This window comes from Uloborus diversus, chromosome 10 (assembly GCF_026930045.1).
Source record: "Uloborus diversus isolate 005 chromosome 10, Udiv.v.3.1, whole genome shotgun sequence".
Classification (NCBI taxonomy): domain Eukaryota; kingdom Metazoa; phylum Arthropoda; class Arachnida; order Araneae; family Uloboridae; genus Uloborus; species Uloborus diversus.
The window spans coordinates 93,481,703-93,491,614 of NC_072740.1; positions in this window are offsets into that span (position 1 = coordinate 93,481,703).

Genomic DNA, 9,912 nt, shown 5'->3' on the forward strand with positions numbered 1-9,912 from the left:
AAAATACTTAAATCGGTGCGCTTTCATTTTTTATATTTCTTGCCGATGACATCACAAATGATGAAATGCCATTCTGTGTTGCCATTCACAGAACAAAGTATTCTTTAATTTGCATCTTTACTTACGTGTATTGCCAACGATAGGGTTGATAGGAAGCGTAGAGCGCAATTTTAATTCTCTTCTTGATTCTCATAGCGTGGAAACGCGATAGAAAGATGCGGCAAAGTGCATCATTTGTGACGTCATAAAGACCACGCCTTGTTTGAAAAATCGGACATTTTAAAAAATTAATTAAAAAATAACTGTTGGGAAAATAAAAGAATTTTCTGGGTTCATGTTATTTTATTTATTTATTTTTTTGCTTATTCTATCAATTAGAGTGACTAAAAGTACTACTTTTGACTGAAGGAAACAACCCCATTGGAACTACGGTAATCTTATAATGTTCGCGAGTGATGGTAATTCTCGGAAATAAAATGTAGAAAAGCTCGAGACTCACTAAGTCGATTCTCCCTGAACATTAATTGAGCAACCACGAATTATTTATTGTTTTCACTTGACCATTGAAAGACGTCTGTACTTTGATTTTATTTTTCTATGCGTATGATGCAGGCGTCCATGTGCTTCGGAATCGAATAATCTATGAGCGACCTTCTCGACTTGACACAATTCTTTTTTACCCGAAAACAGTATTCAGCACACAAAATCCCGCCCCCTGTAATTCATATGAATTTTGACGTCTTGAATTCAAATTATGGTTACGATAAAAGCTATTCATTGAGACTAGAAACCCAACGAGTAGGATCCTATCGCAATTCGTGATTGCTAGAACCATAGTTTGAATTCAAGATCTCAAAAAATCCATCTTTATTATTATTATTATTGATCAAGACTGAATTTCTTTCTTTGAAAAAAAAAATCTGTCTATAATTTAACAATCGGTGTTCCGATTAAAAATTGCTTTGTTTCTTTAAAAGCTTTTTGCTCTTCTCTCTCTCTAAATGAAAAAAAAAATCTTGTCAGGTCAAAAAAAAAAAAAAATGTAATGAAATTTTAGAATTTCAACAAAAGTCTAATTGGTCAATTGAAGCAGTGAGAAGCAAAGGGATGCAAGTGGCAAAATTAAAGATTTGGAGATAACCAGTACAAATGGAAGTGAACCCCTACGCTGTCTTAGGGCAAGAGATGGTACTAGTAGCCCTGGTAAGTGTTGCTGTACAGCATAATTTCAAAAAAAAATCAATGAAAGCTTACCAAGGACGTTATCTTTGTAGTCATTTTACTCAGAACTTGAAAATGTCTACTTGACACTTTGTCCCTTTGGTTCTCACTTCCTCAATCGTAATGTGATTTTTCAGACAGAGAAAAGTCCCAAGCTTCAGTGGTAAATAAGAAAGGCATGCATTCTATTTTTCCTAGAGTTATAACAGAGATTCATATTAAACTGAAATCAAAACCAAAGCACAGCAAGGAGTACTCTCGATCAAGTCACCTATCAAAAAAAAAAAAAAAAGTAAGAAAAAAAAAAGGGGGGGGGGAGTCAAAGATTGAATCATCGGTTTGAGCTAAGATATCACCGATAGACATACAGACACGTTTAACTTATAACTCCACCTCACTTTTCATCGGAGGTTAATAAACTTCTATCTCCTCCCCCCCCCCCCTTTTTTTTTTGCGTCGGGCGATTAAAAAACGATAGGCCCTGCGAAACGATAAAATACGACTAAGGTTTTTGAATTTTCTTCCTAAACAACAAATTCTTATTTATATTTATTTCCATGTTAAATGTGCAATCAATATTATGTATATAGTGATCAAAATTGATGTAAAATATACTACATTTAAACAGTGCAATGTTGCAGCTAAAGTAGTTAAATCTATTGAAAATCCTTATATATTATTTCTGTAGCCTGTTTTTGGTTTCTACGCCAGATTTTCCTCAATTCTTGATCGATTTCTTTGATTTACGCCTTGTTTTAAAGCTTATTGTGCTGGCTACTGACGAAAAATAGACCCGCTGTCTAAAAATTGTTATTTCAGCCGAAAAACTTTTTTTAAAGAACCAGAATGAGGTTTTCGGTTAAACTTATAACTTTAATTTGCGCTATGACCGACACAGCTGAATAGCTTGATCGGCAGAGCGTTCTCTTCATAACCAGGAGAATGCGTGTTCGGGCCCACGGCCGGACAATCTGCAACAAAAAATTAGAGAAATATCGCGCTTTACATGAACACTTAATTAAGTGAATAACGACTATAAAGGAATACAGTAAATGAGAAGGAAACGCTCCTTGCTGATACGAAAACTTGAAGTGACTTTGTGCTAAATTACTTCGGAATCGTACGTTTTTTTTTTTTCTTTTTAAGCTTTGGCTCTGGTAAGAAAATTAAAGCATAATGTAAGCGAAAATATAAGTAACAGGTTTAAGATTTCAGACTACAGTAGAAGTGTTTTTTGTTCAGAAAAAAATAATAAATCATATATTGAAATATATATTCTTCTAATGAGTTTTTGACTCTTTGTACAAATAAAAAAATTACTACCTCAATTTGAAGGGTATATTTTTTCAAAGGGTATATTTATATAAATATATATTTTTTCTTCTTTTTGCAAAAAAAAAAAAAAAAAACAAAACAAATAGCTTATCACATTTTTACTTCATTCGAAAAGCTACGCTTAAAAAAGAGCATAGTTCAATTTATTTTGTATTTTAACCGTGCTGTTAAATGATGAACACGTGCTGCCATCTAAGTCATAACGGTTCAAGCAGCCTGCGGTAACAAATTGTAAAAATTTTTCAAGAATAAAAAAAATGTTTCTTCAATATCTTATCTTATATATTATTCCCTTCTCATTATAAAACTTATCAGGCTGGCTAATGAAGAAAAATAGACTTACGGTCGAAAAATCAAGTTTTCGAAAACGCCCCTTGCTGTTTCAAAACCTTGATGCTTCCTGTAGTTCTTATGCATTTTTTAAAAGCAAAGTTCTAATGCTGTTTTCCATTTTTCACGTCGCTTTCAGCAAAAAAAAAAAGCCTGTGTGTGTGTTCATATTTTAATAAAGCTTAAAAGCACTGGACTTAGTTGTTCGGTTAAATTGATAAGTTTTTTTCGGTAGAGCGTTCGGCTATAAACTATCTGAACTTCGGGCAAGTTTGGGCTGTCCGATATAATATCAAATTTATATTAGTATTACGCATTACATGTACTCATAACATACAAACGTAATAAAATAAATGCAGTGGGAATGCTACTTGGTGTTTCGACTCCTTTATGCAGGCTAGAGTTATCATTCGGATAAGTTGACTGTTAATCGAAGAGTGTTCTTCCTTTTTTTAAGCTTTGACTACATCCAGACCACTCAGCATAATGTAAGCATAAAAAAGTATTAGATTTACCTAAAGGAAATCCTTTTTGTGCAGAAAAACATTTTCATTGTATGCTGAAATGTAGATGTTTCTAATAGCAGTGGTCGACCTTTAGTACAAATGAAAAAATACTACACCAAATTAAAACTACGAGTTTCACCCAGTAAACCTTTAATTTTTTTATTCGCGCGAATACGATATAAAGCATTAAAATTATTATCAACTTCATCAGCAAGACATCATTTTCTACTCCTCTGCTTTCAGCTGAAAAAAAAAAAACATTTGTCTACGTTCGAAAAATTACACTTAAAAAACGGACTCAGTTCAACCGGTTTTGGTTTTGAATTTTAAGTGTTCGATTAAAAAAGAAACATGTGCGGGCATTTAAGCCGTAACTCATAAAGCAACCTTATATAATATTCAAAGATAAAAACACCTATTTTCAATCTAATTTATTACTTCTCTAGAATGTTCGTTTCAATCGTTTCGTGAGATCTTCGTCATTCTTTAATCAAATTCCATGCTTTTCGAATAATTTTAAATCGTATCATGCTGGTTAATGACAAAACATAGAAGCATGATCTTATTATTATTATTATTATTATTATTTTTTTTTGGCAAAAAGCTTTTTTGCTGTTTTTTACTACGCATTCCTTCAATGAATAGCTTTCGAAAAGGAAGGCGCAATTGCTAGGTTTGTTGGGGTGTCGGGCTGTTAATCAGAATGGCGCCAATTCGAATCCGTGCCAATAAATATCTCTTTAATGTTTCTTTTTTTCCCGTCAGATGCTCACATGGGCAGGACTGTATTTGCCACAACCTGTTTTTTACATGCACAATTATTGCTTTTTCACGAGTCACTACTCAGCCACACTTTTAATGACATTTATGTTTGAATTGAAAATATGTACGACCAAAAGTTGAGCGATGATCAAATTATCACAACGTTGTATTTAACGAGGTTTTGTTACTTGTTGTCTTTAAATTACATGCCTTCTCTTCTGCGCTTACTTTTTGTTTCGGTTCTTCTTCATAATGTTCTTCCTTTGAAATTCTTAAAGAGCGAAATACCCTATGAAACGATTCGAAGCACAGTGCGGAGTTCCGCACGGATCGACTAGTATAGTAAAGTAAGTGGTTTCACATACACAGGTAGCACAAAGATGAGTGTATGTAACAACGAAGATAAACAACAATAACAAACTTGGAACATTAAAAAATAAACTAGGAACATTAAAAAATAAGAATTAATGAAATCATGGGTATTAATCGGCTGCTACGTTTACGAAGAGCTGGAGCAGCTGGCATATTAAATATTCTGCAAGGTTTCTGCGGGTCAGTATCATACATGCAGCAAAAATTAAAAGTAAAAGTATGTGTATTTGAGTTTACGAACTTATATGTGTAGCTACATATGTCTATACGTAGCCAAGAAATAGAGGAAATTGTACACCCTTTTTTCATGGGGCAAAGTGGAAAATAACATTTTCTTTTTTCAAATGAACTATTTGATTTTAAAAAGTATTTTTGACCAAATGAATCGGTAAATAAAATTCTGAATGAATAAAGGAAAAGAGAATGGAACAATAAACGAATAATTTTATTAATTAACTAGTGGTTCCCGCACGGCTTCGCCCGTAATAGCAAATTAAAAGGTCTTTTGGTTCGCCTGTATATTTACAAATAATGTATGGTGAATTTTCTCGCCAATTGGCTTGTGCCCACGTTACGGTTTCACGTTATGATAATTTCGTATCTCGCCAATTGGCTTGTGCCCATGTTACGGTTCCATGTTATGATAATTTCGTAATTTATTCGTCCATCTTATGCTAGTTTTTTTTCTTAAAATTGGAATAGAAAAAGAACCACATCGAATTTTCGAAAAATCGCTTCGAGGTGCACACCCCCATGCTACATACTAACTTTGTGCCAAATTTCATGAAAATCAGCCGAACGGTCTACGCGCGTCACAGACATCCTACAGACATCCTCCGGACAGAGAGACTTTCAGCTTTATTATTAGTAAAGATTAATGTATGAAGAAGAATAAATAAGTGAGTAAAAGAGGGAATGAATAAAGAAAATAAGAGAATGAATAAATAATTAAGTAAATTACTAAAGGAATATAAATGAATTAATACATAAATATGCAAGTGTGTTAGTAAAAGACTGAGTGAGTAAATGAAACAAACTATTTCACTTTGCCCCATCCACTTTGCCCTGCATGTACTCGACTTAGAGCAAAATATTTAAAACGCAAATAAGCTAATTATTAACTAAACAAATATCGCACTGCATATTAGAAGGTCTCAATTAATACTTAAAATGTTAATAACAACAATTTTATTATTTTATATTACAACTAGTAGTACCCGCACGGCTTTGCCCGTAATAGAAAAATTAAAAGGTCTTTTGGTTCGCCTGTATATTTACAAATAATGTATGGTGAATTTTCTCGTCAATTGGCTTGTACCCATGTTACGGTTCCACGTTATGATAATTTCGTATCTCGCCAATTGGCTTGTGCCCATGTTACGGTTCTACGTTATGGTAATTTCGTAATCTATTCGTCCATCTTATGATAATTGTGTTCTTAAAATTGGAATAGAAAAAGAACCGCATCGAATTTTTGAAAAATCGCTTCAAGGTGCACACCCCCATGCTACAAACTAACTTTGTGCCAAATTTCATGAAAATCGGCGAACGGTCTAGGCGCTATGCGCGTCACAGCGATCCAAACATCCAGACAGAGATACTTTCAGCTTTGTTATTAGTAAAGATAAAGAAAAATAATTTTTGACTTTCTACAATTATTACAATAAGAGTATCAATTTTTGAAAATTGCCTGCATTACCACATGCTTCAATATACGGCGGTATTTTTTTTCCTGACTGGAATAGACTAAATGTGCAACTACATTGTTAAAATATTACCAGCTAAGGTGGCGCTAAACGTAAAGTAAATAATTCACCCTCGCCCCACATTCCCGTTACATGAGAAGTTTGAGCAATGTACTAAAATATCTAAAGGTAGCTCAACGGTGTTAAAGTTTAGAAACGTAGCGAAAATTACATTTTCTTAAAACTTAACAAATGCATTTAAAATAATCGCATTAATTCCAAAGTTTTTAACACTGTGGTACACATTGATTTTAAGTTTTGAAATGAAGAATGTGTCATCCATCATTGCAAAACTCAAGACTTCTGTCTCTGCTAGCAGGGTACTTTGAGTTTCAATAGCTTGTGGGTCATTTCACGGTATTTTTGATATTTATGTAGAGTCCGTAACGTGACCTTTTTTGCCATAACTTTTTAATTTACTGTTTGATTTGAAAATTATTTTAATTTAAGTTTGTGTTGGTAGGAAAAGCTCAAAATAAAATAATATGCTCATCAAACAGTAAATTAAAAAGTTATGGCAAAACGAGCTGATGTGTGCATCACATGACTTCATTTTGCTCCAAATTAATGTCATTTCTCCATTATTGGTAGTTTTAATGTGATTCAATTGTTTACTTTCTAAATATCACCAACAGTGTGGCCAAATTAAAAACATATTTAAAATTAAAAAAAAATCGCCAAATTGTCACCAAGTTGGCGGCAAAACTTGGCGACCAAAAGACTGGTGATTTATCGCCAAATGTCTGACAAATTATAACACAACTTGAGTTTACATCGAAATTAACAATGATTCCTCCCAAAAAGGGGCAAAAGACCCCTTTAGGAACATCCGAATGCAACCAAAAGGGAAGGTGCACAACTAGACCCCACTAGGAGTCTACGTACCAAATTTCAACTTTCTAGGACATACCGTTTTTGAGTTATGTGAGATACATACACACATACGTACGGACGTCACGAGAAAATTCGTTGTAATTGACTCGGGGTCGTTAAAATGGATATTTCGGGTGTCTGTACGTTCCTAGGCATACACTGTAAAAAATAACCGTTTTTTTGCCGGAGTTTCCCGTAAATTTGACGGTTTAAAACCGTTTTGTCGCCAAAACGGTTTTTCCCCGTTTTTCTCTTCAGCCATAAACGGTTTTTTCCCGTTTTGTCGTCAAAACGGTTTTTTTCTTTAGCATGAACGGTTTTTTCCCGTTTTGTCGTCAAAACGGTTTTTTCCCGTTTTGCTCTTCAGCTAACGGTTTAAAACCACCCACAGTGGAGTATTTGACTGAAGGCGATACCCTACTATGTGTTTGTGCGCTGTACAGTACAGCGAAGTTATTAGCACACTTATATACCTGAAACTTGGTATACTAGTTGTTTGAAAGGTCAGATCTTGCAACTTAAAGCTCGGTTGTCAAAACTTGAATTAGAAAAAAAAAATTTAATGTTTTTTCCACGTTTTAGAGTTTTGCGTCTTTACGAACGTAAAAACGCTCCTAATTAACGTAGTGAAAAAAACAACGCATTACTAGATAGAAAAATAGTTTTCTTCAAAAATCTTATTTGTTTAAAGCAGGGCTGCGGAGTCGGAGTAAAAATGACCGACTCCGGGAATTTTAAAGCCTTCGATTCAACTCCGACAGCACTGTCAGAGTTGCGGACTTTGGGGGAAAATGACCAACTCCGACTCCGACTCTTGAAATTTTAAATCTTTGACTCCTGACTCCGACTCCTGTACCCCAAAATCAGTCCGACTCCGACTCCACAGACCTGGTTTGAAGTTATAACGTGATTTACCGAATTTTCAGGGATTTACAAAGCGAGGTCACTTTTTCCAACTTTTTTCAATTTTTCAATCAATGTAAACAAATTCCTGCAACCGAGATTCTGTTGATGTTATGGCCTTGAAACTGTTCAATTAAATAGTACAAATACTTTTCCTTCATTTAAAGTGAAAACAGTGAAATTTTCTTGTTTCATTGTTCTCTCTTTATAATAAAAAAAAAGTAAGGTTTCAAAAAAATTGTGGAACGAAGTCTGTGGCGGGCGTGCGTCTAGGGGACTCCACAACACCTACAGCCATGAAATTGGCCCCGGTGGTTTTCACCTGGGGTTTTGTTTTTTAAAATTCGAATTAGTTTTTTTTTTTTTAATAAATTTTTTAAGCTAAAATTTCGCGTAAATTGCCTATTATTGCCTATTAAAGGGGTGAAAAATTGCCTGCAGATATTAATATTATATATCGTTGGAAAGGGTAGAATTTTTTCAATGATCTAACTTAAATACGGCGGGAGTTATTTGCGTTTTTAACTCGAATTTTTTTAGGTTTAGCTAAAATTTAGGCACTACTTTCTTCATTAAAGCTATCAGCAAAAAGTGAAGGAATTTTCCCACAGTTTTCTTTTCGACAGCATTTGAAGCCTTATAAGAGGAAATTTGGATGGATCTATGGAAAAATGAGCAAATAAATATTTTTAAAAGGTATATACTTAAATGTGCTTTGTAATATAAGTTAATGTCTATAAAGAAATGTTAGACAGATATAGAAAATAGTTAACAAGAGAGTTTAACATACTACTCATTTGAACATTCATAATTTATACACTTGATAAGAAATAAAATTGAAGCACATTTTTTTCAATAAATATGTTTTTCTTTGTTTTTAGCTTATAATTTGCCAAAATAATCGTTGATTACATTAAGTATTCAAGTTGAGTGCATAGCTCGTTTAGCCTATATTTTCATTTATATACTTGCCCAAATGGTTTTCAGTCCTAAATAGTCATTTTAGACACATTTTTAGCACCCCAGTGACAGCTTTCTACTTGCAATACAGTATGCAGTGTTTTTTTTTTCTCTTCTCTCATCAGAAAAGGATATTAGCTGTTCTCTTAGTTTTCACTTCTGAACTATTAATAAAACAAAATCATGATTTTTCTATTAAGATTTTGGAAAGTGTTGTTAATATAAAAAAAGTCCTCCCAAAACTGGGGGGGGGCATTGCCCTCCCTTGCCCCCTCCCCTTCCATAAATCCGCCCATGCCCAGGTGTTAAAAATATTAAATTGTCTTATTAAAGTTTAAATATATTATTTCATAACTTTTCTTAGTCTTTTTTTTACCATTTAAAAGCAAAGAATATTGTAATATACATTTCAATAAAAATCTCAGATTAAAAAGTATGAAAATGTGTTGTTTCAATGCAAATATTTAAATTTCAGACCCTGGTATCAGTCAAACACCTTTGAATAACAAAGCAGCTTTCATTTTGTTAGAAAGCTGGTAAAAAGTAGTTAGAATACCAATTTTTTTTTTTTTTTTTTAAATCTTGCCCCTCACATGCATTTTTTTAGCGTTAAAATCTGGATTATTTTGAAAATTTGCAACTTCGAGGGGGCATATGTCATAAAGGGGGAGGAGTAACAAGCCAATTTTTTCATACTATAAGTAACCTTGCATATGAATATATGATAAAAAATAGAGCTTGTTATTCTGAACCCTTCATAGGTTTTTAATTTTCAAAAGTGGTAAAAAGTTTGTTTTTCGTCGCAACTTTGACTTTGAAAAATAGGTTTTTTAAAATCTGAAATCTATCGATATCATATAATATAAAAAGATCTCTTTCTTAGCTTTCAAACGAGCCATGTTTCA